The sequence below is a fragment of the Myxine glutinosa genome, chromosome 4 (genome assembly GCF_964187855.1).
Source record: "Myxine glutinosa chromosome 4, kmMyxGlut1.1, whole genome shotgun sequence".
NCBI lineage: Eukaryota > Metazoa > Chordata > Myxini > Myxiniformes > Myxinidae > Myxine > Myxine glutinosa.
In genome coordinates, this window is record NC_136264.1 from 83,987,304 (window position 1) to 84,013,344 (window position 26,041).

Consider the following 26,041-nt stretch of genomic DNA (forward strand, 5'->3'; position numbering starts at 1 on the left):
GTGGTTTTTCAACACTAACACAAGTGCGAAAAGTGGTTTTTCCTACACCAACACTTGTGCGAAAAGTGGTTTCCTACACCAACACAAGTATGAAAAGTGGTTTCCGACACCAACACAAGTGCGAAAAGTGGATTTTCAACACTAACACAAGTGCGAAAAGTGGTTTTTCCACACAAATACAAGTGCAAAAATTGGTTTCCTCCACCACCACAAGTGTGAAAAGTGGTTTTTCAACAATAACACAAGTGCGAAAAGTAGTTTCCTGCACCAACACATGTGCGCAAAGTGGTTTCCCACAGGGAAAAGTGGTTTTTCAACACTAACACAAGTGCGAAAAGTAGTTTTTCCTACACCAACACTTGTGCGAAAAGTGGTTTCCGACACCAACACAAGTGCGAAAATTGAGTTTTCAACACTAACACAAGTGCAAAAAGTGGTTTTTCCACACTAATACAAGTGCAAAAGTGGTTTCCTGCACCAACACAAGTGCGAAAAGTGGTTTTTCAACACTAACACAAGTGCGAAAAGTGGTTTTTCCACACTAATACAAGTGCAAAAGTGGTTTCCTGCACCAACACAAGTGCGAAAAGTGGTTTTTCAACACTATCACAAGTGCAAAAAGTGTTTTTTCCACACTAATACAAGTGCAAAAGTGGTTTCCTGCACCAACACAAGTGCGAAAAGTGGTTTTTCAACACTAACACAAGTGCGAAAAGTGGTTTTTCAACACTAACACAAGTGCGAAAAGTGGTTTTCCACACTAATACAAGTGCAAAAGTGGTTTCCTGCACCAACACATGTGCGAAAAGTGGTTTTTCAACACTAACACAAGTGCGAAAAGTGGTTTTTCCACACTAATACAAGTGCAAAAGTAGTTTCCTGCACCAACACATGTGCGAAAAGTGGTTTTTCAACACTAACACAAGTGCGAAAAGTGTTTTCCTACACAAACACAAGTCAGGATGAGTTGACACGAGCGAAAATGCACAAGTGCACAAGTGCACAAGTGCACAAGTGCACAAATGCACAAGTTGACAAGTGCGAAAATTGGTTTCCTACACCAACACAAGTGCGAAAAGTGGTTTTTCAACAGTAACACAAGTGCGAAAAGTGGTTTCCTACACCAACACAAGTGCGAAAAGTGGTTTCCTACACCAACACAAGTGCGAAAATTGGTTTCCTACACCAACACAAGTGCGAACATTGGTTTTTCAACACCAACACAAGTGCGAAAAGTGGGTTTTCAACACTAACACAAGTGCGAAAAGTGGTTTCCTGCACCAACACATGTGCGAAAAGTGGTGTTTCAACACTAACACAAGTGCGAAAAGTGGTTTTTCCACACTAATACAAGTGCAAAAAGTGGTTTTTTCCACACTAATAGAAGTGCAAAAGTGGTTTTTCAACACTAACACAAGTGCGAAAAGTGGTTTTTCAACACTAACACAAGTGCGAAAAGTGGTTTTTCAACACTAACACAAGTGCGAAAAGTGGTTTTCCACACTAATACAAGTGCAAAAGTGGTTTCCTGCACCAACACATGTGCGAAAAGTGGTTTTTCAACACTAACACAAGTGCGAAAAGTGGTTTTTCCACACTAATACAAGTGCAAAAGTAGTTTCCTGCACCAACACATGTGCGAAAAGTGGTTTTTCAACACTAACACAAGTGCAAAAAGTGGTTTTTCCACACTAATACAAGTGCAAAAGTGGTTTCCTGCACCAACACAAGTGCGAAAAGTGGTTTTTCAACACTAACACAAGTGCAAAAAGTGTTTTTTCAACACTATCACAAGTGCAAAAAGTGTTTTGTCCACACTAATACAAGTGCAAAAGTGGTTTCCTGCACCAACACAAGTGCGAAAAGTGGTTTTTCAACACTAACACAAGTGCGAAAAGTGGTTTTTCAACACTATTCACAAGTGCGAAAAGTGGTTTTTCCACACTAATACAAGTGCAAAAGTGGTATCCTGCACCAACACAAGTGCGAAAAGTGGTTTTTCAACACTAACACAAGTGCGAAAAGTGGTTTTTCAACACTAACACAAGTGCGAAAGGTGGTTTTCCACACTAATACAAGTACAAAAGTGGTTTCCTGCACCAACACAAGTGCGAAAAGTGGTTTTTCAACACTAACACAAGTGCAAAAAGTGGTTTTTCCACACTAATACAAGTGCAAAAAGTGTTTTGTCCACACTAATACAAGTCCAAAAGTGGTTTTTCAACACTAACAAAAGTGCGAAAAGTGTTTTTCCACACTAATACAAGTGCAAAAGTGGTTTCCTGCACCAACACAAGTGCGAAAAGTGGTTTTTCAACACTAACACAAGTGCGAAAAGTGGTTTTTCCACACTAATACAAGTGCAAAAGTGGTTTCCTAAACCAACACAAGTGCGAAAGGTCGTTTTTCAACACTAACACAAGTGCGAAAAGTGGTTTTTCCACACTAATACAAGTGCAAAAAGTGTTTTTTCCACACTAATAGAAGTGCAAAAGTGGTTTTTCAACACTAACACAAGTGCGAAAAGTGGTTTTTCAACACTAATACAAGTGCAAAAGTGGTTTCCTGCACCAACACAAGTGCGAAAAGTGGTTTTTCAACACTAACACAAGTGCAAAAAGTGTTTTTTCAACACTATCACAAGTGCAAAAAGTGTTTTTTCGACACTAATACAAGTGCAAAAGTGGTTTCCTGCACAAACACAAGTGCGAAAAGTGGTTTTTCAACAATAACACAAGTGCGAAAAGTGGTTTTTCCACACTAATACAAGTGCAAAAGTGGTTTCCTGCACCAACACAAGTGCGAAAAGTGGTTTTTCAACACTAACACAAGTGCGAAAAGTGGTTTTTCAACACTATTCACAAGTGCGAAAAGTGGTTTTGCCACACTAATACAAGTGCAAAAGTGGTTTCCTGCACCAACACAAGTGCGAAAAGTGGTTTTTCAACACTAACACAAGTGCGAAAAGTAGTTTTTCAACACTAACACAAGTGCAAAAAGTGTTTTTCCCACACTAATACAAGTGTAAAAGTGGTTTCCTGCAACAACACAAGTGCGAAAAGTGGTTGTTCAACACGAACACAAGTGCGAAAAGTGGTTTTTCAACACTAACACAAGTGCGAAAAGTGGTTTTTCAACACTATCACAGGTGCAAAAAGTGGTTTTTCAACACTAATACAAGTGCAAAAGTGGTTTCCTCAACCAACACAAGTGCGAAAAGTGGTTTTTCAACACTAACACAAGTGCGAAAAGTGGGTTTTCAACACTATCACAAGTGCGAAAAGTGGTTTTTCAACACTAACACAAGTGCGAAAAGTGGTTTTTCCACACTAATACAAGTGCAAAAGTGGTTTCCTGCACCAACACAAGTGCGAAAAGTGGTTTTTCAACACTAACACAAGTGCGAAAAGTGGTTTTTCCACACTAATACAAGTGCAAAAGTGGTTTCCTAAACCAACACAAGTGCGAAAGGTCGTTTTTCAACACTAACACAAGTGCGAAAAGTGGTTTTTCCACACTAATACAAGTGCAAAAAGTGGTTTTTTCCACACTAATAGAAGTGCAAAAGTGGTTTTTCAACACTAACACAAGTGCGAAAAGTGGTTTTTCAACACTAACACAAGTGCAAAAAGTGTTTTTCCCACACTAATACAAGTGCGAAAAGTGGTTTCCTACACCAACACAAGTGCGAAAATTGGTTTCCTACACCAACACAAGTGCGAAAATTGGTTTTTCAACACCAACACAAGTGCGAAAAGTGGGTTTTCAACACTAACACAAGTGCGAAAATTGGTTTCCTACACCAACACAAGTGCGAAAAGTGGTTTCCTGCACCAACACATGTGCGAAAAGTGGTGTTTCAACACTAACACAAGTGCGAAAAGTGGTTTCCTACATCAACACAAGTGCGAAAATTGGTTTCCTACACCAACACAAGTGCGAAAATTGGTTTTTCAACACTAACACAAGTGAGAAAAGTGGTTTCCTGCCCCAACACATGTGCGAAAAGTGGTTTCCTACACCAACACAAGTGCGAAAAGTGGTTTTTCCACACTAATACAAGTGCGAAAAGTGGTTTCCTACACCAACACAAGTGCGAAAAGTGGTTTTTCAACACGAACACAAGTGCGAAAAGTGGGTTTTTTCCACACTAATACAAGTGCAAAAATTGGTTTCCTCCACCAACACAAGTGCGAAAAGTGGTTTTTCAACAATAACACAAGTGCGAAAAGTAGTTTCCTACACCAACACAAGTGCAAAAAGTGGTTTTTCATCACTAACACAAGTGCGAAAAGTGGTTTCCTCCACCAACACAAGTGCGAAAAGTGGGTTTTCAACAATAACACAAGAACGAAAAGTGGTTTTTCAACACTAACACAAGTGCAAAAAGCGGTTTTCCCACACTAATAGAAGTGTGAAAAGTGGTTTCCAACACCAACACATGTGCGAAAAGTGGTTTTTCAACACTAACACAAGTGCAAAAAGTGGTTTCCTACACAAACACAAGTGCGTTAAGTGGTTTTTCAACACTAACACAAGTGCGAAAAGTGGTTTCCTACACCAACACAAGTGCGTTAAGTGGTTTTTCAACACTAACACAAGTGCGAAAAGTGGTTTCCTCCACCAACACAAGTGCAAAAAGTGGTTTTTCAACACGAACACAAGTGTGAAAAGTGGTTTCCTACACCAACACAAGTGCGAAAAGTGGTTTTTCAACACGAACACAAGTGCGAAAAGTGGGTTTTTTCCACACTAATACAAGTGCAAAAATTGGTTTCCTCCACCAACACAAGTGTGAAAAGTGGTTTTTCAACAATAACACAAGTGCGAAAAGTAGTTTCCTACACGAACACAAGTGCGAAAAGTGAGTTTTCAACAATAACACAAGAACGAAAAGGTGTTTCCTACACCAACACAAGTGCGAAAAGTGGTTTTTCAACACTAACACAAGTGCGAAAAGTGGTATCCTCCACCAACACAAGTGCGAAAAGTGGGTTTTCAACACTACCACAAGTGCGAAAAGTGGTTTCCTGCACCAACACATGTGCGAAAAGTGGTTTTTCAACACTAACACAAGTGCGAAAAGTGGTTTCCTACACCAACACAAGTGCGAAAAGTGGTTTCCTACACCAACACAAGTGCGAAAATTGGTTTCCTACACCAACACAGGTGCGAAAATTGGTTTTTCAACACCAACACAAGTGCGAAAAGTGGGTTTTCAACACTATCACAAGTGCGAAAAGTAGTTTCAGGACCAACACATGTGCGAAAAGTGGTTTTTCAACACTAACACAAGTGCGAAAATTGGTTTCCGACACCAACACAAGTGCAAAAATTGGTTTTTCAACACTAACACAAGTGTAAAAAGTGGTTTCCTCCACCAACACAAGTGCGAAAAGTGGGTTTTCAACACTAACACAAGTGCGAAAAGTAGTTTCCTGCACCAACACACGTGCGAAAAGTGGTTTCCCACAGCGAAAAGTGGTTTTTCAACACTAACACAAGTGCGAAAAGTGGTTTCCTACACCAACACAAGTGCGAAAAGTGGTTTCCTGCACCAACACATGTGTGAAAAGGGGTTTTTCAACACTAACACAAGTGCGAAAAGTGGTTTCCTACACCAACACAAGTGCGAAAAGTGGTTTCCTACACCAACACAAGTGCGAAAATTGGTTTCCTACACCAACACAAGTGCGAAAATTGGTTTTTCAACACCAACACAAGTGCGAAAAGTGGGTTTTCAACACTAACACAAGTGCGAAAAGTAGTTTCCTGCACCAACACATGTGCGAAAAGTGGTTTTTCAACACTAACACAAGTGCGAAAAGTGGTTTCCTACACAAACACAAGTGAGGATGAGTTGACACGTGCGAAAATGCACAAGTGCACAAGTGCACAAGTGCACAAATGCACAAGTTGACAAGTGCACAAGTTGACAAGTGCGAAAATTGGTTTCCTACACCAACACAAGTGCGAAAATTGGTTTTTCAACATGAACACAAGTGTGAAAAGTGGTTTCCTCCACCAACACCAGTGCGAAAAGTGGGTTTTCAACACTATGACAAGTGCGAAAAGTAGTTTCCTGCACCAACACATGTGCGAAAAGTGGTTTTTCAACACTAACACAAGTGCGAAAATTGGTTTCCTACACCAACACAATTGCGAAAATTGGTTTTTCAACACTAACACAAGTGTGAAAAGTGGTTTCCTCCACCAACACAAGTGCGAAAAGTGGGTTTTCAACACTAACACAAGTGCGAAAAGTGGTTTCCTACACCGACACAAGTGCGAAAAGTGGTTTCCTGCACCAACGCATGTGCAAAAAGTGGTTTTTCAACACTAACACAAGTGCAAAAAGTGGTTTCCTACACCAACACAAGTGCGAAAAGTGGTTTCCTACACCAACACAAGTGCGAAAATTGGTTTCCTACACCAACACAAGTGCGAAAATAGGTTTTTCAACACCAACACAGGTGCGAAAAGTGGTTTTTCAACACTAACACAAGTGCGAAAAGTGGTTTCCTACACCAACACAAGTGCGAAAAGTAGTTTCCTGCACCAACACTTGTGCGAAAAGTGTTTTTTCAACACCAACACAAGTGCGAAAAGTGGTTCCCTACACAAACACAAGTGAGGATGAGTTGACAAGTGCGAAAATGCACAAGTGCACAAGTGCACAAGTGCACAAATGCACAAGTTGACAAGTGCACAAGTTGACAAGTGCGAAAATTGGTTTCCTACACCAACACAAGTGCGAAAATTGGTTTTTCAACACTAACACAAGTGTGAAAAGTGGTTTCCTCCACCAACACAAGTGCGAAAAGTGGGTTTTCAACACTAACACAAGTGCAAAAAGTAGTTTCCTGCACCAACACATGTGCGAAAAGTGGTTTCCCACAGCGAAAGGTGGTTTTTCAACACTAACACAAGTGCAAAAAGTGGTTTTTCAACACTAACACAAGTGCGAAAATTGGTTTCCTACACAAACACAAGTCAGGATGAGTTGACACGAGCGAAAATGCACAAGTGCACAAGTGCACAAGTGCACAAATGCACAAGTTGACAAGTGCGAAAATTGGTTTCCTAAACCAACACAAGTGCGAAAAGTGGTTTTTCAACAGTAACACAAGTGCGAAAAGTGGTTTCCTACACCAACACAAGTGCGAAAAGTGGTTTCCTACACCAACACAAGTGCGAAAATTGGTTTCCTACACCAACACAAGTGCGAAAATTGGTTTTTCAACACCAACACAAGTGCGAAAAGTGGGTTTTCAACACTAACACAAGTGCGAAAAGTGGTTTCCTGCACCAACACATGTGCGAAAAGTGGTGTTTCAACACTAACACAAGTGCGAAAAGTGGTTTCCTACATCAACACAAGTGCGAAAATTGGTTTCCTACACCAACACAAGTGCGAAAATTGGTTTTTCAACACTAACACAAGTGAGAAAAGTGGTTTCCTGCCCCAACACATGTGCGAAAAGTGGTTTCCTACACCAACACAAGTGCGAAAAGTGGTTTTTCCACACTAATACAAGTGCGAAAAGTGGTTTCCTACACCAACACAAGTGCGAAAAGTGGTTTTTCAACACGAACACAAGTGCGAAAAGTGGGTTTTTTCCACACTAATACAAGTGCAAAAATTGGTTTCCTCCACCAACACAAGTGCGAAAAGTGGTTTTTCAACAATAACACAAGTGCGAAAAGTAGTTTCCTACACCAACACAAGTGCAAAAAGTGGTTTTTCATCACTAACACAAGTGCGAAAAGTGGTTTCCTCCACCAACACAAGTGCGAAAAGTGGGTTTTCAACAATAACACAAGAACGAAAAGGTGTTTCCTACACCAACACAAGTGCGAAAAGTGGTTTTTCAACACTAACACGAGTGCGAAAAGTGGTTTCCTCCACCAACACAAGTGCGAAAAGTGGGTTTTCAACACTACCACAAGTGTGAAAAGTGGTTTTTCAACACTAACACAAGTGCAAAAAGCGGTTTTCCCACACTAATAGAAGTGTGAAAAGTGGTTTCCAACACCAACACATGTGCGAAAAGTGGTTTTTCAACACTAACACAAGTGCAAAAAGTGGTTTCCTACACAAACACAAGTGCGTTAAGTGGTTTTTCAACACTAACACAAGTGCGAAAAGTGGTTTCCTACACCAACACAAGTGCGTTAAGTGGTTTTTCAACACTAACACAAGTGCGAAAAGTGGTTTCCTCCACCAACACAAGTGCAAAAAGTGGTTTTTCAACACGAACACAAGTGTGAAAAGTGGTTTCCTACACCAACACAAGTGCGAAAAGTGGTTTTTCAACACGAACACAAGTGCGAAAAGTGGGTTTTTTCCACACTAATACAAGTGCAAAAATTGGTTTCCTCCACCAACACAAGTGTGAAAAGTGGTTTTTCAACAATAACACAAGTGCGAAAAGTAGTTTCCTACACGAACACAAGTGCGAAAAGTGAGTTTTCAACAATAACACAAGAACGAAAAGGTGTTTCCTACACCAACACAAGTGCGAAAAGTGGTTTTTCAACACTAACACAAGTGCGAAAAGTGGTATCCTCCACCAACACAAGTGCGAAAAGTGGGTTTTCAACACTACCACAAGTGCGAAAAGTGGTTTCCTGCACCAACACATGTGCGAAAAGTGGTTTTTCAACACTAACACGAGTGCGAAAAGTGGTTTCCTACACCAACACAAGTGCGAAAAGTGGTTTCCTACACCAACACAAGTGCGAAAATTGGTTTCCTACACCAACACAGGTGCGAAAATTGGTTTTTCAACACCAACACAAGTGCGAAAAGTGGGTTTTCAACACTATCACAAGTGCGAAAAGTAGTTTCCTGCACCAACACATGTGCGAAAAGTGGTTTTTCAACACTAACACAAGTGCGAAAATTGGTTTCCGACACCAACACAAGTGCAAAAATTGGTTTTTCAACACTAACACAAGTGTAAAAAGTGGTTTCCTCCACCAACACAAGTGCGAAAAGTGGGTTTTGAACACTAACACAAGTGCGAAAAGTAGTTTCCTGCACCAACACACGTGCGAAAAGTGGTTTCCCACAGCGAAAAGTGGTTTTTCAACACTAACACAAGTGCGAAAAGTGGTTTCCTGCACCAACACAAGTGCGAAAAGTGGTTTCCTGCACCAACTCATGTGCGAAAAGGGGTTTTTCAACACTAACACAAGTGCGAAAAGTGGTTTCCTACACCAACACAAGTGCGAAAAGTGGTTTCCTACACCAACACAAGTGCGAAAATTGGTTTCCTACACCAACACAAGTGCGAAAATTGGTTTTTCAACACCAACACAAGTGCGAAAAGTGGGTTTTCAACACTAACACAAGTGCGAAAAGTAGTTTCCTGCACCAACACATGTGCCAAAAGTGGTTTTTCAACACTAACACAAGTGCGAAAAGTGGTTTCCTACACAAACACAAGTGAGGATGAGTTGACACGTGCGAAAATGCACAAGTGCACAAGTGCACAAGTGCACAAATGCACAAGTTGACAAGTGCACAAGTTGACAAGTGCGAAAATTGGTTTCCTACACCAACACAAGTGCGAAAATTGGTTTTTCAACACGAACACAAGTGTGAAAAGTGGTTTCCTCCACCAACACCAGTGCGAAAAGTGGGTTTTCAACACTATGACAAGTGCGAAAAGTAGTTTCCTGCACCAACACATGTGTGAAAAGTGGTTTTTCAACACTAACACAAGTGCGAAAATTGGTTTCCTACACCAACACAAGTGCGAAAATTAGTTTTTCAACACTAACACAAGTGTGAAAAGTGGTTTCCTGCACCAACACATGTGTGAAAAGTGGTTTTTCAACACTAACACAAGTGCGAAAAGTGGTTTCCTACACAAACACAAGTGAGGATGAGTTGACACGTGCGAAAATGCACAAGTGCACAAGTGCACAAGTGCACAAATGCACAAGTTGACAAGTGCACAAGTTGACAAGTGCGAAAATTGGTTTCCTACACCAACACAAGTGCGAAAATTGGTTTTTCAACATGAACACAAGTGTGAAAAGTGGTTTCCTCCACCAACACCAGTGCGAAAAGTGGGTTTTCAACACTATGACAAGTGCGAAAAGTAGTTTCCTGCACCAACACATGTGCGAAAAGTGGTTTTTCAACACTAACACAAGTGCGAAAATTGGTTTCCTACACCAACACAAGTGCGAAAATTGGTTTTTCAACACTAACACAAGTGTGAAAAGTGGTTTCCTCCACCAACACAAGTGCGAAAAGTGGATTTTCAACACTAACACAAGTGCGAAAAGTGGTTTCCTACACCGACACAAGTGCGAAAAGTGGTTTCCTGCACCAACGCATGTGCAAAAAGTGGTTTTTCAACACTAACACAAGTGCAAAAAGTGGTTTCCTACACCAACACAAGTGCGAAAAGTGGTTTCCTACACCAACACAAGTGCGAAAATTGGTTTCCTACACCAACACAAGTGCGAAAATAGGTTTTTCAACACCAACACAGGTGCGAAAAGTGGTTTTTCAACACTAACACAAGTGCGAAAAGTGGTTTCCTACACCAACACAAGTGCGAAAAGTAGTTTCCTGCACCAACACTTGTGCGAAAAGTGTTTTTTCAACACCAACACAAGTGCGAAAAGTGGTTCCCTACACAAACACAAGTGAGGATGAGTTGACAAGTGCGAAAATGCACAAGTGCACAAGTGCACAAGTGCACAAGTGCACAAGTTGACAAGTGCACAAGTTGACAAGTGCGAAAATTGGTTTCCTACACCAACACAAGTGCGAAAATTGGTTTTTCAACACTAACACAAGTGTGAAAAGTGGTTTCCTCCACCAACACAAGTGCGAAAAGTGGGTTTTCAACACTAACACAAGTGCAAAAAGTAGTTTCCTGCACCAACACATGTGCGAAAAGTGGTTTCCCACAGCGAAAGGTGGTTTTTCAACACTAACACAAGTGCAAAAAGTGGTTTTTCAACACTAACACAAGTGCGAAAATTGGTTTCCTACACAAACACAAGTCAGGATGAGTTGACACGAGCGAAAATGCACAAGTGCACAAGTGCACAAGTGCACAAATGCACAAGTTGACAAGTGCGAAAATTGGTTTCCTACACCAACACAAGTGCGAAAAGTGGTTTTTCAACAGTAACACAAGTGCGAAAAGTGGTTTCCTACACCAACTCAAGTGCGAAAAGTGGTTTCCTACACCAACACAAGTGCGAAAATTGGTTTCCTACACCAACACAAGTGCGAAAATTGGTTTTTCAACACCAACACAAGTGCGAAAAGTGGGTTTTCAACACTAACACAAGTGCGAAAAGTGGTTTCCTGCACCAACACATGTGCGAAAAGTGGTGTTTCAACACTAACACAAGTGCGAAAAGTGGTTTCCTACATCAACACAAGTGCGAAAATTGGTTTCCTACACCAACACAAGTGCGAAAATTGGTTTTTCAACACTAACACAAGTGAGAAAAGTGGTTTCCTGCCCCAACACATGTGCGAAAAGTGGTTTCCTACACCAACACAAGTGCGAAAAGTGGTTTTTCCACACTAATACAAGTGCGAAAAGTGGTTTCCTACACCAACACAAGTGCGAAAAGTGGTTTTTCAACACGAACACAAGTGCGAAAAGTGGGTTTTTTCCACACTAATACAAGTGCAAAAATTGGTTTCCTCCACCAACACAAGTGCGAAAAGTGGTTTTTCAACAATAACACAAGTGCGAAAAGTAGTTTCCTACACCAACACAAGTGCAAAAAGTGGTTTTTCATCACTAACACAAGTGCAAAAAGTGGTTTCCTCCACCAACACAAGTGCGAAAAGTGGGTTTTCAACAATAACACAAGAACGAAAAGGTGTTTCCTACACCAACACAAGTGCGAAAAGTGGTTTTTCAACACTAACACGAGTGCGAAAAGTGGTTTCCTCCACCAACACAAGTGCGAAAAGTGGGTTTTCAACACTACCACAAGTGTGAAAAGTGGTTTTTCAACACCAACACAAGTGCAAAAAGCGGTTTTCCCACACTAATAGAAGTGTGAAAAGTGGTTTCCAACACCAACACATGTGCGAAAAGTGGTTTTTCAACACTAACACAAGTGCAAAAAGTGGTTTCCTACACAAACACAAGTGCGTTAAGTGGTTTTTCAACACTAACACAAGTGCGAAAAGTGGTTTCCTACACCAACACAAGTGCGTTAAGTGGTTTTTCAACACTAACACAAGTGCGAAAAGTGGTTTCCTCCACCAACACAAGTGCAAAAAGTGGTTTTTCAACACGAACACAAGTGTGAAAAGTGGTTTCCTACACCAACACAAGTGCGAAAAGTGGTTTTTCAACACGAACACAAGTGCGAAAAGTGGGTTTTTTCCACACTAATACAAGTGCAAAAATTGGTTTCCTCCACCAACACAAGTGTGAAAAGTGGTTTTTCAACAATAACACAAGTGCGAAAAGTAGTTTCCTACACGAACACAAGTGCGAAAAGTGAGTTTTCAACAATAACACAAGAACGAAAAGGTGTTTCCTACACCAACACAAGTGCGAAAAGTGGTTTTTCAACACTAACACAAGTGCGAAAAGTGGTATCCTCCACCAACACAAGTGCGAAAAGTGGATTTTCAACACTACCACAAGTGCGAAAAGTGGTTTCCTGCACCAACACATGTGCGAAAAGTGGTTTTTCAACACTAACACGAGTGCGAAAAGTGGTTTCCTACACCAACACAAGTGCGAAAAGTGGTTTCCTACACCAACACAAGTGCGAAAATTGGTTTCCTACACCAACACAGGTGCGAAAATTGGTTTTTCAACACCAACACAAGTGCGAAAAGTGGGTTTTCAACACTACCACAAGTGCGAAAAGTAGTTTCCTGCACCAACACATGTGCGAAAAGTGGTTTTTCAACACTAACACAAGTGCGAAAATTGGTTTCCGACACCAACACAAGTGCAAAAATTGGTTTTTCAACACTAACACAAGTGTAAAAAGTGGTTTCCTCCACCAACACAAGTGCGAAAAGTGGGTTTTGAACACTAACACAAGTGCGAAAAGTCGTTTCCTGCACCAACACACGTGCGAAAAGTGGTTTCCCACAGCGAAAAGTGGTTTTTCAACACTAACACAAGTGCGAAAAGTGGTTTCCTGCACCAACACAAGTGCGAAAAGTGGTTTCCTGCACCAACTCATGTGCGAAAAGGGGTTTTTCAACACTAACACAAGTGCGAAAAGTGGTTTCCTACACCAACACAAGTGCGAAAAGTGGTTTCCTACACCAACACAAGTGCGAAAATTGGTTTCCTACACCAACACAAGTGCGAAAATTGGTTTTTCAACACCAACACAAGTGCGAAAAGTGGGTTTTCAACACTAACACAAGTGCGAAAAGTAGTTTCCTGCACCAACACATGTGCCAAAAGTGGTTTTTCAACACTAACACAAGTGCGAAAAGTGGTTTCCTACACAAACACAAGTGAGGATGAGTTGACACGTGCGAAAATGCACAAGTGCACAAGTGCACAAGTGCACAAATGCACAAGTTGACAAGTGCACAAGTTGACAAGTGCGAAAATTGGTTTCCTACACCAACACAAGTGCGAAAATTGGTTTTTCAACACGAACACAAGTGTGAAAAGTGGTTTCCTCCACCAACACCAGTGCGAAAAGTGGGTTTTCAACACTATGACAAGTGCGAAAAGTAGTTTCCTGCACCAACACATGTGTGAAAAGTGGTTTTTCAACACTAACACAAGTGCGAAAATTGGTTTCCTACACCAACACAAGTGCGAAAATTAGTTTTTCAACACTAACACAAGTGTGAAAAGTGGTTTCCTCCACCAACACAAGTGCGAAAAGTGGGTTTTCAACACTAACACAAGTGCGAAAAGTAGTTTCCTGCACCAACACATATGCGAAAAGTGGTTTCCCACAGCGAAAAGTGGTTTTTCAACACTAACACAAGTGCGAAAAGTGGTTTCCTACACCGACACAAGTGCGAAAAGTGGTTTCCTGCACCAACACATGTGCAAAAAGTGGTTTTTCAACATTAACACAAGTGCAAAAAGTGGTTTCCTACACCAACACAAGTGCGAAAAGTGGTTTCCTACACCAACACAAGTGCGAAAATTGGTTTCCTACACCAACACAAGTGCGAAAATTGGTTTTTCAACACCAACACAGGTGCGAAAAGTGGTTTTTCAACACTAACACAAGTGCGAAAAGTGGTTTCCTACACCAACACAAGTGCGAAAAGTAGTTTCCTGCACCAACACTTGTGCGAAAAGTGGTTTTTCAACACGAACACAAGTGCGAAAAGTGGTTCCCTACACAAACACAGGTGAGGATGAGTTGACAAGTGCGAAAATGCACAAGTGCACAAGTGCACAAGTGCACAAATGCACAAGTTGACAAGTGCACAAGTTGACAAGTGCGAAAATTGGTTTCCTACACCAACACAAGTGCGAAAATTGGTTTTTCAACACTAACACAAGTGTGAAAAGTGGTTTCCTCCACCAACACAAGTGCGAAAAGTGGGTTTTCAACACTAACACAAGTGCAAAAAGTAGTTTCCTGCACCAACACATGTGCGAAAAGTGTTTTCCCACAGCGAAAGGTGGTTTTTCAACACTAACACAAGTGCGAAAAGTGGTTTTTCCACACTAATACAAGTGCAAAAGTAGTTTCCTGCACCAACACATGTGCGAAAAGTGGTTTTTCAACACTAACACAAGTGCGATAAGTGGTTTCCTACACAAACACAAGTCAGGATGAGTTGACATGAGCGAAAATGCACAAGTGCACAAACGCACAAGTTGACAAGTGCGAAAATTGGTTTCCTACACCAACACAAGTGCGAAAATTGGTTTTTCAACACGAACACAAGTGTGAAAAGTGGTTTCCTCCACCAACACCAGTGCGAAAAGTGGGTTTTCAACACTATGACAAGTGTGAAAAGTAGTTTCCTGCACCAACACATGTGCGAAAAGTGGTTTTTCAACACTAACACAAGTGCGAAAATTGGTTTCCTACACCAACACAAGTGCGAAAATTGGTTTTTCAACACTAACACAAGTGTGAAAAGTGGTTTCCTCCACCAACACAAGTGCGAAAAGTGGGTTTTCAACACTAACACAAGTGCGAAAAGTAGTTTTCCTGCACCAACACATGTGCGAAAAGTGGTTTCCCACAGTGAAAAGTGGTTTTTCAACACCAACACAAGTGCGAAAAGTGGTTTCCTACACCGACACAAGTGCGAAAAGTGGTTTCCTGCACCAACACATGTGCGAAAAGTGGTTTTTCAACACAAACACAAGTGCGAAAAGTGGTTTCCTACACCAACACAAGTGCGAAAAGTGGTTTCCTACACCAACACAAGTGCGAAAATTGGTTTCCTACACCAACACAAGTGCGAAAATTGGTTTTTCAACACCAACACAGGTGCGAAAAATGGTTTTTCAACACTAACACAAGTGCGAAAAGTGGTTTCCTACAACAACACAAGTGCGAAAAGTAGTTTCCTGCACCAACACATGTGCGAAAAGTGGTTTCTCAACACTAACACAAGTGCAAAAAGTGGTTCCCTACACAAACACAAGTGAGGATGAGTTGACACGTGCAAAAATGCACAAGTGCACAAGTGCACAAGTGCACAAATGCACAAGTTGATAAGTGCACAAGTTGACAAGTGCGAAAATTGGTTTCCTACACCAACACAAGTGCAAAAAGTGGTTTTTCAACACTAACACAAGTGCGAAAAGTGGTTTCCTCCACCAACACAAGTGCGAAAAGTGGGTTTTCAACACTAACACAAGTGCGAAAAGTGGTTTCCTCCACCAACACAAGTGCGAAAAGTGGGTTTTCAACACTACCACAAGTGTGAAAAGTGGTTTTTCAACACTAACACAAGTGCAAAAAGCGGTTTTTCCACACTAATAGAAGTGTGAAAAGTGGTTTCCAACACCAACACAAGTGCGAAAAGTGGTTTTTCAACACTAACACAAGTGCAAAAAGTGGTTTCCTACACAAACACAAGTGCGTTAAGTGGTTTTTCAACAGTAACACAAGTGCAAAAAGTGGTTTCATACACCAACACAAGTGAGATAAGTGGTTTCCTGCCCCAACACATGTGTGAAAAGTGGTTTCCTACACCAACACAAGTGCGAAAAGTGGTTTTTCCACACGGAGACAAGTGCGAAAAGTGGTTTCCTACACCAACACAAGTGCGAAAAGTGGTTTTTCAACACGAACACAAGTGCGAAAAGTGGGTTTTTTCCACACTAATACAAGTGCAAAAATTGGTTTCCTCCACCAACACAAGTGCGAAAAGTGGTTTTTCAACAATAACACAAGTGCGAAAAGTAGTTTCCTACACCAACCAACACAAGTGCAAAAAGTGGTTTTTCATCACTAACACAAGTGCGAAAAGTGGTTTCCTCCACCAACACAAGTGCGAAAAGTGGGTTTTCAACAATAACACAAGAACAAAAAGGTGTTTCCTACACCAACACAAGTGCGAAAAGTGGTTTTTCAACACAAACACAAGTGCGAAAAGTGGTTTCCTCCACTAACACAAGTGCGAAAAGTGGGTTTTCAACACTACCACAAGTGTGAAAAGTGGTTTTTCAACACTAACTCAAGTGCAAAAAGCGGTTTTTCCACACTAATAGAAGTGTGAAAAGTGGTTTCCAACACCAACACAAGTGCGAAAAGTGGTTTTTCAACACTAACACAAGTGCAAAAAGTGGTTTCCTACACAAACACAAGTGCGTTAAGTGGTTTTTCAACACTAACACAAGTGCGAAAAGTGGTTTCCTACACCAACACAAGTGCAAAAAGTGGTTCTTCAACACGAACACAAGTGTGAAAAGTGGGTTTTCAACACTAACACAAGTGCGAAAAGTAGTTTCCTGCACCAACACATGTGCGAAAATTGGTTTCCCACAGCGAAAAGTGGTTTTTCAACACTAACTCAAGTGCAAAAAGTGGTTTCATACACCAACTCAAGTGAGAAAAGTGGTTTCCTGCCCCAACACATGTGCGAAAAGTGGTTTCCTACACCAACACAAGTGCGAAAAGTGGTTTTTCAACACGAACACAAGTGCGAAAAGTGGGTTTTTTCCACACTAATACAAGTGCAAAAATTGGTTTCCTCCACCAACACAAGTGCGAAAAGTGGTTTTTCAACAATAACACAAGTGCGAAAAGTAGTTTCCTACACCAACACAAGTGCAAAAAGTGGTTTTTCATCACTAACACAAGTGCGAAAAGTGGTTTCCTCCACCAACACAAGTGCGAAAAGTGGGTTTTCAACAATAACACAAGAACGAAAAGGTGTTTCCTACACCAACACAAGTGCGAAAAGTGGTTTTTCAACACTAACACAAGTGCGAAAAGTGGTTTCCTCCACCAACACAAGTGCGAAAAGTGGGTTTTCAACACTACCACAAGTGTGAAAAGTGGTTTTTCAACACTAACACAAGTGCAAAAAGCGGTTTTGCCACACTAATAGAAGTGTGAAAAGTGGTTTCCAACACCAACACAAGTGCGAAAAGTGGTTTTTCAACACTAACACAAGTGCAAAAAGTGGTTTCCTACACAAACACAAGTGCGTTAAGTGGTTTTTCAACACTAACACAAGTGCGAAAAGTGGTTTCCTACACTAACACAAGTGCGTTAAGTGGTTTTTCAACACTAACACAAGTGCGAAAAGTGGTTTCCTACACCAACACAAGTGCAAAAAGTGGTTTTTCAACGCGAACACAAGTGTGAAAAGTGGTTTCCTACACCAACACAAGTGCGAAAAGTGGTTTTTCAACACGAACACAAGTGCGAAAAGTGGGTTTTTTCCACACTAATACAAGTGCAAAAATTGGTTTCCTCCACCAACACAAGTGCGAAAAGTGGTTTTTCAACAATAACACAAGTGCGAAAAGTAGTTTCCTACACCAACACAAGTGCGAAAAGTGAGTTTTCAACAATAACACAAGAACGAAAAGGTGTTTCCTACACCAACACAAGTGCGAAAAGTGGTTTTTCAACACTATCACAAGTGCGAAAAGTGGTATCCTCCACCAACACAAGTGCGAAAAGTGGGTTTTCAACACTACCACAAGTGCGAAAAGTGGTTTCCTGCACCAACACATGTGCGAAAAGTGGTTTTTCAACACTAACACAAGTGCAAAAAGTGGTTTCCTACACCAACACAAGTGCGAAAAGTGGTTTCCTACACCAACACAAGTGCGAAAATTGGTTTCCTACACCAACACAGGTGCGAAAATTGGTTTTTCAACACCAACACAAGTGCGAAAAGTGGGTTTTCAACACTATCACAAGTGCGAAAAGTAGTTTCCTGCACCAACACATGTGCGAAAAGTGGTTTTTCAACACTAACACAAGTGCGAAAATTGGTTTCCGACACCAACACAAGTGCAAAAATGGGTTTTTCAACACTAACACAAGTGTAAAAAGTGGTTTCCTCCACCAACACAAGTGCAAAAAGTGGGTTTTCAACACTAACACAAGTGCGAAAAGTAGTTTCCTGCACCAACACACATGCGAAAAGTGGTTTCCCACAGCGAAAAGTGGTTTTTCAACACTAACACAAGTGCGAAAAGTGGTTTCCTTCACCAACACAAGTGCGAAAAGTGGTTTCCTGCACCAACACATGTGCAAAAAGTGGTTTTTCAACACTAACACAAGTGCGAAAAGTGGTTTCCTACACCAACACAAGTGCGAAAATTGGTTTCCTACACCAACACAAGTGCGAAAATTGGTTTTTCAACACCAACACAGGTGCGAAAAGTGGTTTTTCAACACTAACACAAGTGCGAAAAGTAGTTTCCTGCACCAACACATGTGCGAAAAGTGGTTTTTCAACACTAACACAAGTGCGAAAAGTGGTTCCCTACACAAACACAAGTGAGGATGAGTTGACAAGTGCGAAAATGCACAAGTACCAAGTGCACAAGTGCACAAATGCACAAGTTGACAAGTGCACAAGTTGACAAGTGCGAAAATTGGTTTCCTACACCAACACAAGTGCGAAAATTGGTTTTTCAACACTAACACAAGTGTGAAAAGTGGTTTCCTCCACCAACACAAGTGCGAAAAGTGGGTTTTCAACACTAACACAAGTGCAAAAAGTAGTTTCCTGCACCAACACATGTGCGAAAAGTTGTTTCCCACAGCGAAAGGTGGTTTTTCAACACTAACACAAGTGCGAAAAGTGGTTTTTCCTACACCAACACTTGTGCGAAAAGTGGTTTCCTACACCAACACAAGTATGAAAAGTGGATTTTCAACACTAACACAAGTGCGAAAAGTGGTTTTTCCACACAAATACAAGTGCAAAAATTGGTTTCCTCCACCACCACAAGTGTGAAAAGTGGTTTTTCAACAATAACACAAGTGCGAAAAGTAGTTTCCTGCACCAACACATGTGCGCAAAGTGGTTTCCCACAGGGAAAAGTGGTTTTTCAACACTAACACAAGTGCGAAAAGTAGTTTTCCTACACCAACACTTGTGCGAAAAGTGGTTTCCGACACCAACACAAGTGCGAAAATTGAGTTTTCAACACTAACACAAGTGCAAAAAGTGGTTTTTCCACACTAATACAAGTGCAAAAGTGGTTTCCTGCACCAACACAAGTGCGAAAAGTGGTTTTTCAACACTAACACAAGTGCGAAAAGTGGTTTTTCCACACTAATACAAGTGCAAAAGTGGTTTCCTGCACCAACACAAGTGCGAAAAGTGGTTTTTCAACACTATCACAAGTGCAAAAAGTGTTTTTTCCACACTAATACAAGTGCAAAAGTGGTTTCCTGCACCAACACAAGTGCGAAAAGTGGTTTTTCAACACTAACACAAGTGCGAAAAGTGGTTTTTCAACACTAACACAAGTGCGAAAAGTGGTTTTCCACACTAATACAAGTGCAAAAGTGGTTTCCTGCACCAACACATGTGCGAAAAGTGGTTTTTCAACACTAACACAAGTGCGAAAAGTGGTTTTTCCACACTAATACAAGTGCAAAAGTAGTTTCCTGCACCAACACATGTGCGAAAAGTGGTTTTTCAACACTAACACAAGTGCGAAAAGTGTTTTCCTACACAAACACAAGTCAGGATGAGTTGACACGAGCGAAAATGCACAAGTGCACAAGTGCACAAATGCACAAGTTGACAAGTGCGAAAATTGGTTTCCTACACCAATACAAGTGCGAAAAGTGGTTTTTCAACAGTAACACAAGTGCAAAAAGTGGTTTCCTACACCAACACAAGTGCGAAAAGTGGTTTCCTACACCAACACAAGTGCGAAAATTGGTTTCCTACACCAACACAAGTGCGAACATTGGTTTTTCAACACCAACACAAGTGCGAAAAGTGGGTTTTCAACACTAACACAAGTGCGAAAAGTGGTTTCCTGCACCAACACATGTGCGAAAAGTGGTGTTTCAACACTAACACAAGTGCGAAAAGTGGTTTCCTACACCAACACAAGTGCGAAAAGTGGTTTCCTACACCAACACAAGTGCGAAAATTGGTTTCCTACACCAACACAAGTGCGAAAATTGGTTTTTCAACACCAACACAGGTGCGAAAAATGGTTTTTCAACACTAACACAAGTGCGAAAAGTGGTTTCCTACAACAACACAAGTGCGAAAAGTAGTTTCCTGCACCAACACATGTGCGAAAAGTGGTTTCTCAACACTAACACAAGTGCAAAAAGTGGTTCCCTACACAAACACAAGTGAGGATGAGTTGACACGTGCAAAAATGCACAAGTGCACAAGTGCACAAGTGCACAAATGCACAAGTTGATAAGTGCACAAGTTGACAAGTGCGAAAATTGGTTTCCTACACCAACACAAGTGCAAAAAGTGGTTTTTCAACACTAACACAAGTGCGAAAAGTGGTTTCCTCCACCAACACAAGTGCGAAAAGTGGGTTTTCAACACTAACACAAGTGCGAAAAGTGGTTTCCTCCACCAACACAAGTGCGAAAAGTGGGTTTTCAACACTACCACAAGTGTGAAAAGTGGTTTTTCAACACTAACACAAGTGCAAAAAGCGGTTTTTCCACACTAATAGAAGTGTGAAAAGTGGTTTCCAACACCAACACAAGTGCGAAAAGTGGTTTTTCAACACTAACACAAGTGCAAAAAGTGGTTTCCTACACAAACACAAGTGCGTTAAGTGGTTTTTCAACAGTAACACAAGTGCAAAAAGTGGTTTCATACACCAACACAAGTGAGATAAGTGGTTTCCTGCCCCAACACATGTGTGAAAAGTGGTTTCCTACACCAACACAAGTGCGAAAAGTGGTTTTTCCACACGGAGACAAGTGCGAAAAGTGGTTTCCTACACCAACACAAGTGCGAAAAGTGGTTTTTCAACACGAACACAAGTGCGAAAAGTGGGTTTTTTCCACACTAATACAAGTGCAAAAATTGGTTTCCTCCACCAACACAAGTGCGAAAAGTGGTTTTTCAACAATAACACAAGTGCGAAAAGTAGTTTCCTACACCAACCAACACAAGTGCAAAAAGTGGTTTTTCATCACTAACACAAGTGCGAAAAGTGGTTTCCTCCACCAACACAAGTGCGAAAAGTGGGTTTTCAACAATAACACAAGAACAAAAAGGTGTTTCCTACACCAACACAAGTGCGAAAAGTGGTTTTTCAACACAAACACAAGTGCGAAAAGTGGTTTCCTCCACTAACACAAGTGCGAAAAGTGGGTTTTCAACACTACCACAAGTGTGAAAAGTGGTTTTTCAACACTAACTCAAGTGCAAAAAGCGGTTTTTCCACACTAATAGAAGTGTGAAAAGTGGTTTCCAACACCAACACAAGTGCGAAAAGTGGTTTTTCAACACTAACACAAGTGCAAAAAGTGGTTTCCTACACAAACACAAGTGCGTTAAGTGGTTTTTCAACACTAACACAAGTGCGAAAAGTGGTTTCCTACACCAACACAAGTGCAAAAAGTGGTTCTTCAACACGAACACAAGTGTGAAAAGTGGGTTTTCAACACTAACACAAGTGCGAAAAGTAGTTTCCTGCACCAACACATGTGCGAAAATTGGTTTCCCACAGCGAAAAGTGGTTTTTCAACACTAACTCAAGTGCAAAAAGTGGTTTCATACACCAACTCAAGTGAGAAAAGTGGTTTCCTGCCCCAACACATGTGCGAAAAGTGGTTTCCTACACCAACACAAGTGCGAAAAGTGGTTTTTCAACACGAACACAAGTGCGAAAAGTGGGTTTTTTCCACACTAATACAAGTGCAAAAATTGGTTTCCTCCACCAACACAAGTGCGAAAAGTGGTTTTTCAACAATAACACAAGTGCGAAAAGTAGTTTCCTACACCAACACAAGTGCAAAAAGTGGTTTTTCATCACTAACACAAGTGCGAAAAGTGGTTTCCTCCACCAACACAAGTGCGAAAAGTGGGTTTTCAACAATAACACAAGAACGAAAAGGTGTTTCCTACACCAACACAAGTGCGAAAAGTGGTTTTTCAACACTAACACAAGTGCGAAAAGTGGTTTCCTCCACCAACACAAGTGCGAAAAGTGGGTTTTCAACACTACCACAAGTGTGAAAAGTGGTTTTTCAACACTAACACAAGTGCAAAAAGCGGTTTTGCCACACTAATAGAAGTGTGAAAAGTGGTTTCCAACACCAACACAAGTGCGAAAAGTGGTTTTTCAACACTAACACAAGTGCAAAAAGTGGTTTCCTACACAAACACAAGTGCGTTAAGTGGTTTTTCAACACTAACACAAGTGCGAAAAGTGGTTTCCTACACTAACACAAGTGCGTTAAGTGGTTTTTCAACACTAACACAAGTGCGAAAAGTGGTTTCCTACACCAACACAAGTGCAAAAAGTGGTTTTTCAACGCGAACACAAGTGTGAAAAGTGGTTTCCTACACCAACACAAGTGCGAAAAGTGGTTTTTCAACACGAACACAAGTGCGAAAAGTGGGTTTTTTCCACACTAATACAAGTGCAAAAATTGGTTTCCTCCACCAACACAAGTGCGAAAAGTGGTTTTTCAACAATAACACAAGTGCGAAAAGTAGTTTCCTACACCAACACAAGTGCGAAAAGTGAGTTTTCAACAATAACACAAGAACGAAAAGGTGTTTCCTACACCAACACAAGTGCGAAAAGTGGTTTTTCAACACTATCACAAGTGCGAAAAGTGGTATCCTCCACCAACACAAGTGCGAAAAGTGGGTTTTCAACACTACCACAAGTGCGAAAAGTGGTTTCCTGCACCAACACATGTGCGAAAAGTGGTTTTTCAACACTAACACAAGTGCAAAAAGTGGTTTCCTACACCAACACAAGTGCGAAAAGTGGTTTCCTACACCAACACAAGTGCGAAAATTGGTTTCCTACACCAACACAGGTGCGAAAATTGGTTTTTCAACACCAACACAAGTGCGAAAAGTGGGTTTTCAACACTATCACAAGTGCGAAAAGTAGTTTCCTGCACCAACACATGTGCGAAAAGTGGTTTTTCAACACTAACACAAGTGCGAAAATTGGTTTCCGACACCAACACAAGTGCAAAAATGGGTTTTTCAACACTAACACAAGTGTAAAAAGTGGTTTCCTCCACCAACACAAGTGCAAAAAGTGGGTTTTCAACACTAACACAAGTGCGAAAAGTAGTTTCCTGCACCAACACACATGCGAAAAGTGGTTTCCCACAGCGAAAAGTGGTTTTTCAACACTAACACAAGTGCGAAAAGTGGTTTCCTTCACCAACACAAGTGCGAAAAGTGGTTTCCTGCACCAACACATGTGCAAAAAGTGGTTTTTCAACACTAACACAAGTGCGAAAAGTGGTTTCCTACACCAACACAAGTGCGAAAATTGGTTTCCTACACCAACACAAGTGCGAAAATTGGTTTTTCAACACCAACACAGGTGCGAAAAGTGGTTTTTCAACACTAACACAAGTGCGAAAAGTAGTTTCCTGCACCAACACATGTGCGAAAAGTGGTTTTTCAACACTAACACAAGTGCGAAAAGTGGTTCCCTACACAAACACAAGTGAGGATGAGTTGACAAGTGCGAAAATGCACAAGTACCAAGTGCACAAGTGCACAAATGCACAAGTTGACAAGTGCACAAGTTGACAAGTGCGAAAATTGGTTTCCTACACCAACACAAGTGCGAAAATTGGTTTTTCAACACTAACACAAGTGTGAAAAGTGGTTTCCTCCACCAACACAAGTGCGAAAAGTGGGTTTTCAACACTAACACAAGTGCAAAAAGTAGTTTCCTGCACCAACACATGTGCGAAAAGTTGTTTCCCACAGCGAAAGGTGGTTTTTCAACACTAACACAAGTGCGAAAAGTGGTTTTTCCTACACCAACACTTGTGCGAAAAGTGGTTTCCTACACCAACACAAGTATGAAAAGTGGATTTTCAACACTAACACAAGTGCGAAAAGTGGTTTTTCCACACAAATACAAGTGCAAAAATTGGTTTCCTCCACCACCACAAGTGTGAAAAGTGGTTTTTCAACAATAACACAAGTGCGAAAAGTAGTTTCCTGCACCAACACATGTGCGCAAAGTGGTTTCCCACAGGGAAAAGTGGTTTTTCAACACTAACACAAGTGCGAAAAGTAGTTTTCCTACACCAACACTTGTGCGAAAAGTGGTTTCCGACACCAACACAAGTGCGAAAATTGAGTTTTCAACACTAACACAAGTGCAAAAAGTGGTTTTTCCACACTAATACAAGTGCAAAAGTGGTTTCCTGCACCAACACAAGTGCGAAAAGTGGTTTTTCAACACTAACACAAGTGCGAAAAGTGGTTTTTCCACACTAATACAAGTGCAAAAGTGGTTTCCTGCACCAACACAAGTGCGAAAAGTGGTTTTTCAACACTATCACAAGTGCAAAAAGTGTTTTTTCCACACTAATACAAGTGCAAAAGTGGTTTCCTGCACCAACACAAGTGCGAAAAGTGGTTTTTCAACACTAACACAAGTGCGAAAAGTGGTTTTTCAACACTAACACAAGTGCGAAAAGTGGTTTTCCACACTAATACAAGTGCAAAAGTGGTTTCCTGCACCAACACATGTGCGAAAAGTGGTTTTTCAACACTAACACAAGTGCGAAAAGTGGTTTTTCCACACTAATACAAGTGCAAAAGTAGTTTCCTGCACCAACACATGTGCGAAAAGTGGTTTTTCAACACTAACACAAGTGCGAAAAGTGTTTTCCTACACAAACACAAGTCAGGATGAGTTGACACGAGCGAAAATGCACAAGTGCACAAGTGCACAAATGCACAAGTTGACAAGTGCGAAAATTGGTTTCCTACACCAATACAAGTGCGAAAAGTGGTTTTTCAACAGTAACACAAGTGCGAAAAGTGGTTTCCTACACCAACACAAGTGCGAAAAGTGGTTTCCTACACCAACACAAGTGCGAAAATTGGTTTCCTACACCAACACAAGTGCGAACATTGGTTTTTCAACACCAACACAAGTGCGAAAAGTGGGTTTTCAACACTAACACAAGTGCGAAAAGTGGTTTCCTGCACCAACACATGTGCGAAAAGTGGTGTTTCAACACTAACACAAGTGCGAAAAGTGGTTTTTCCACACTAATACAAGTGCAAAAAGTGGTTTTTTCCACACTAATAGAAGTGCAAAAGTGGTTTTTCAACACTAACACAAGTGCGAAAAGTGGTTTTTCAACACTAACACAAGTGCGAAAAGTGGTTTTTCAACACTAACACAAGTGCGAAAAGTGGTTTTCCACACTAATACAAGTGCAAAAGTGGTTTCCTGCACCAACACATGTGCGAAAAGTGGTTTTTCAACACTAACACAAGTGCGAAAAGTGGTTTTTCCACACTAATACAAGTGCAAAAGTAGTTTCCTGCACCAACACATGTGCGAAAAGTGGTTTTTCAACACTAACACAAGTGCAAAAAGTGGTTTTTCCACACTAATACAAGTGCAAAAGTGGTTTCCTGCACCAACAC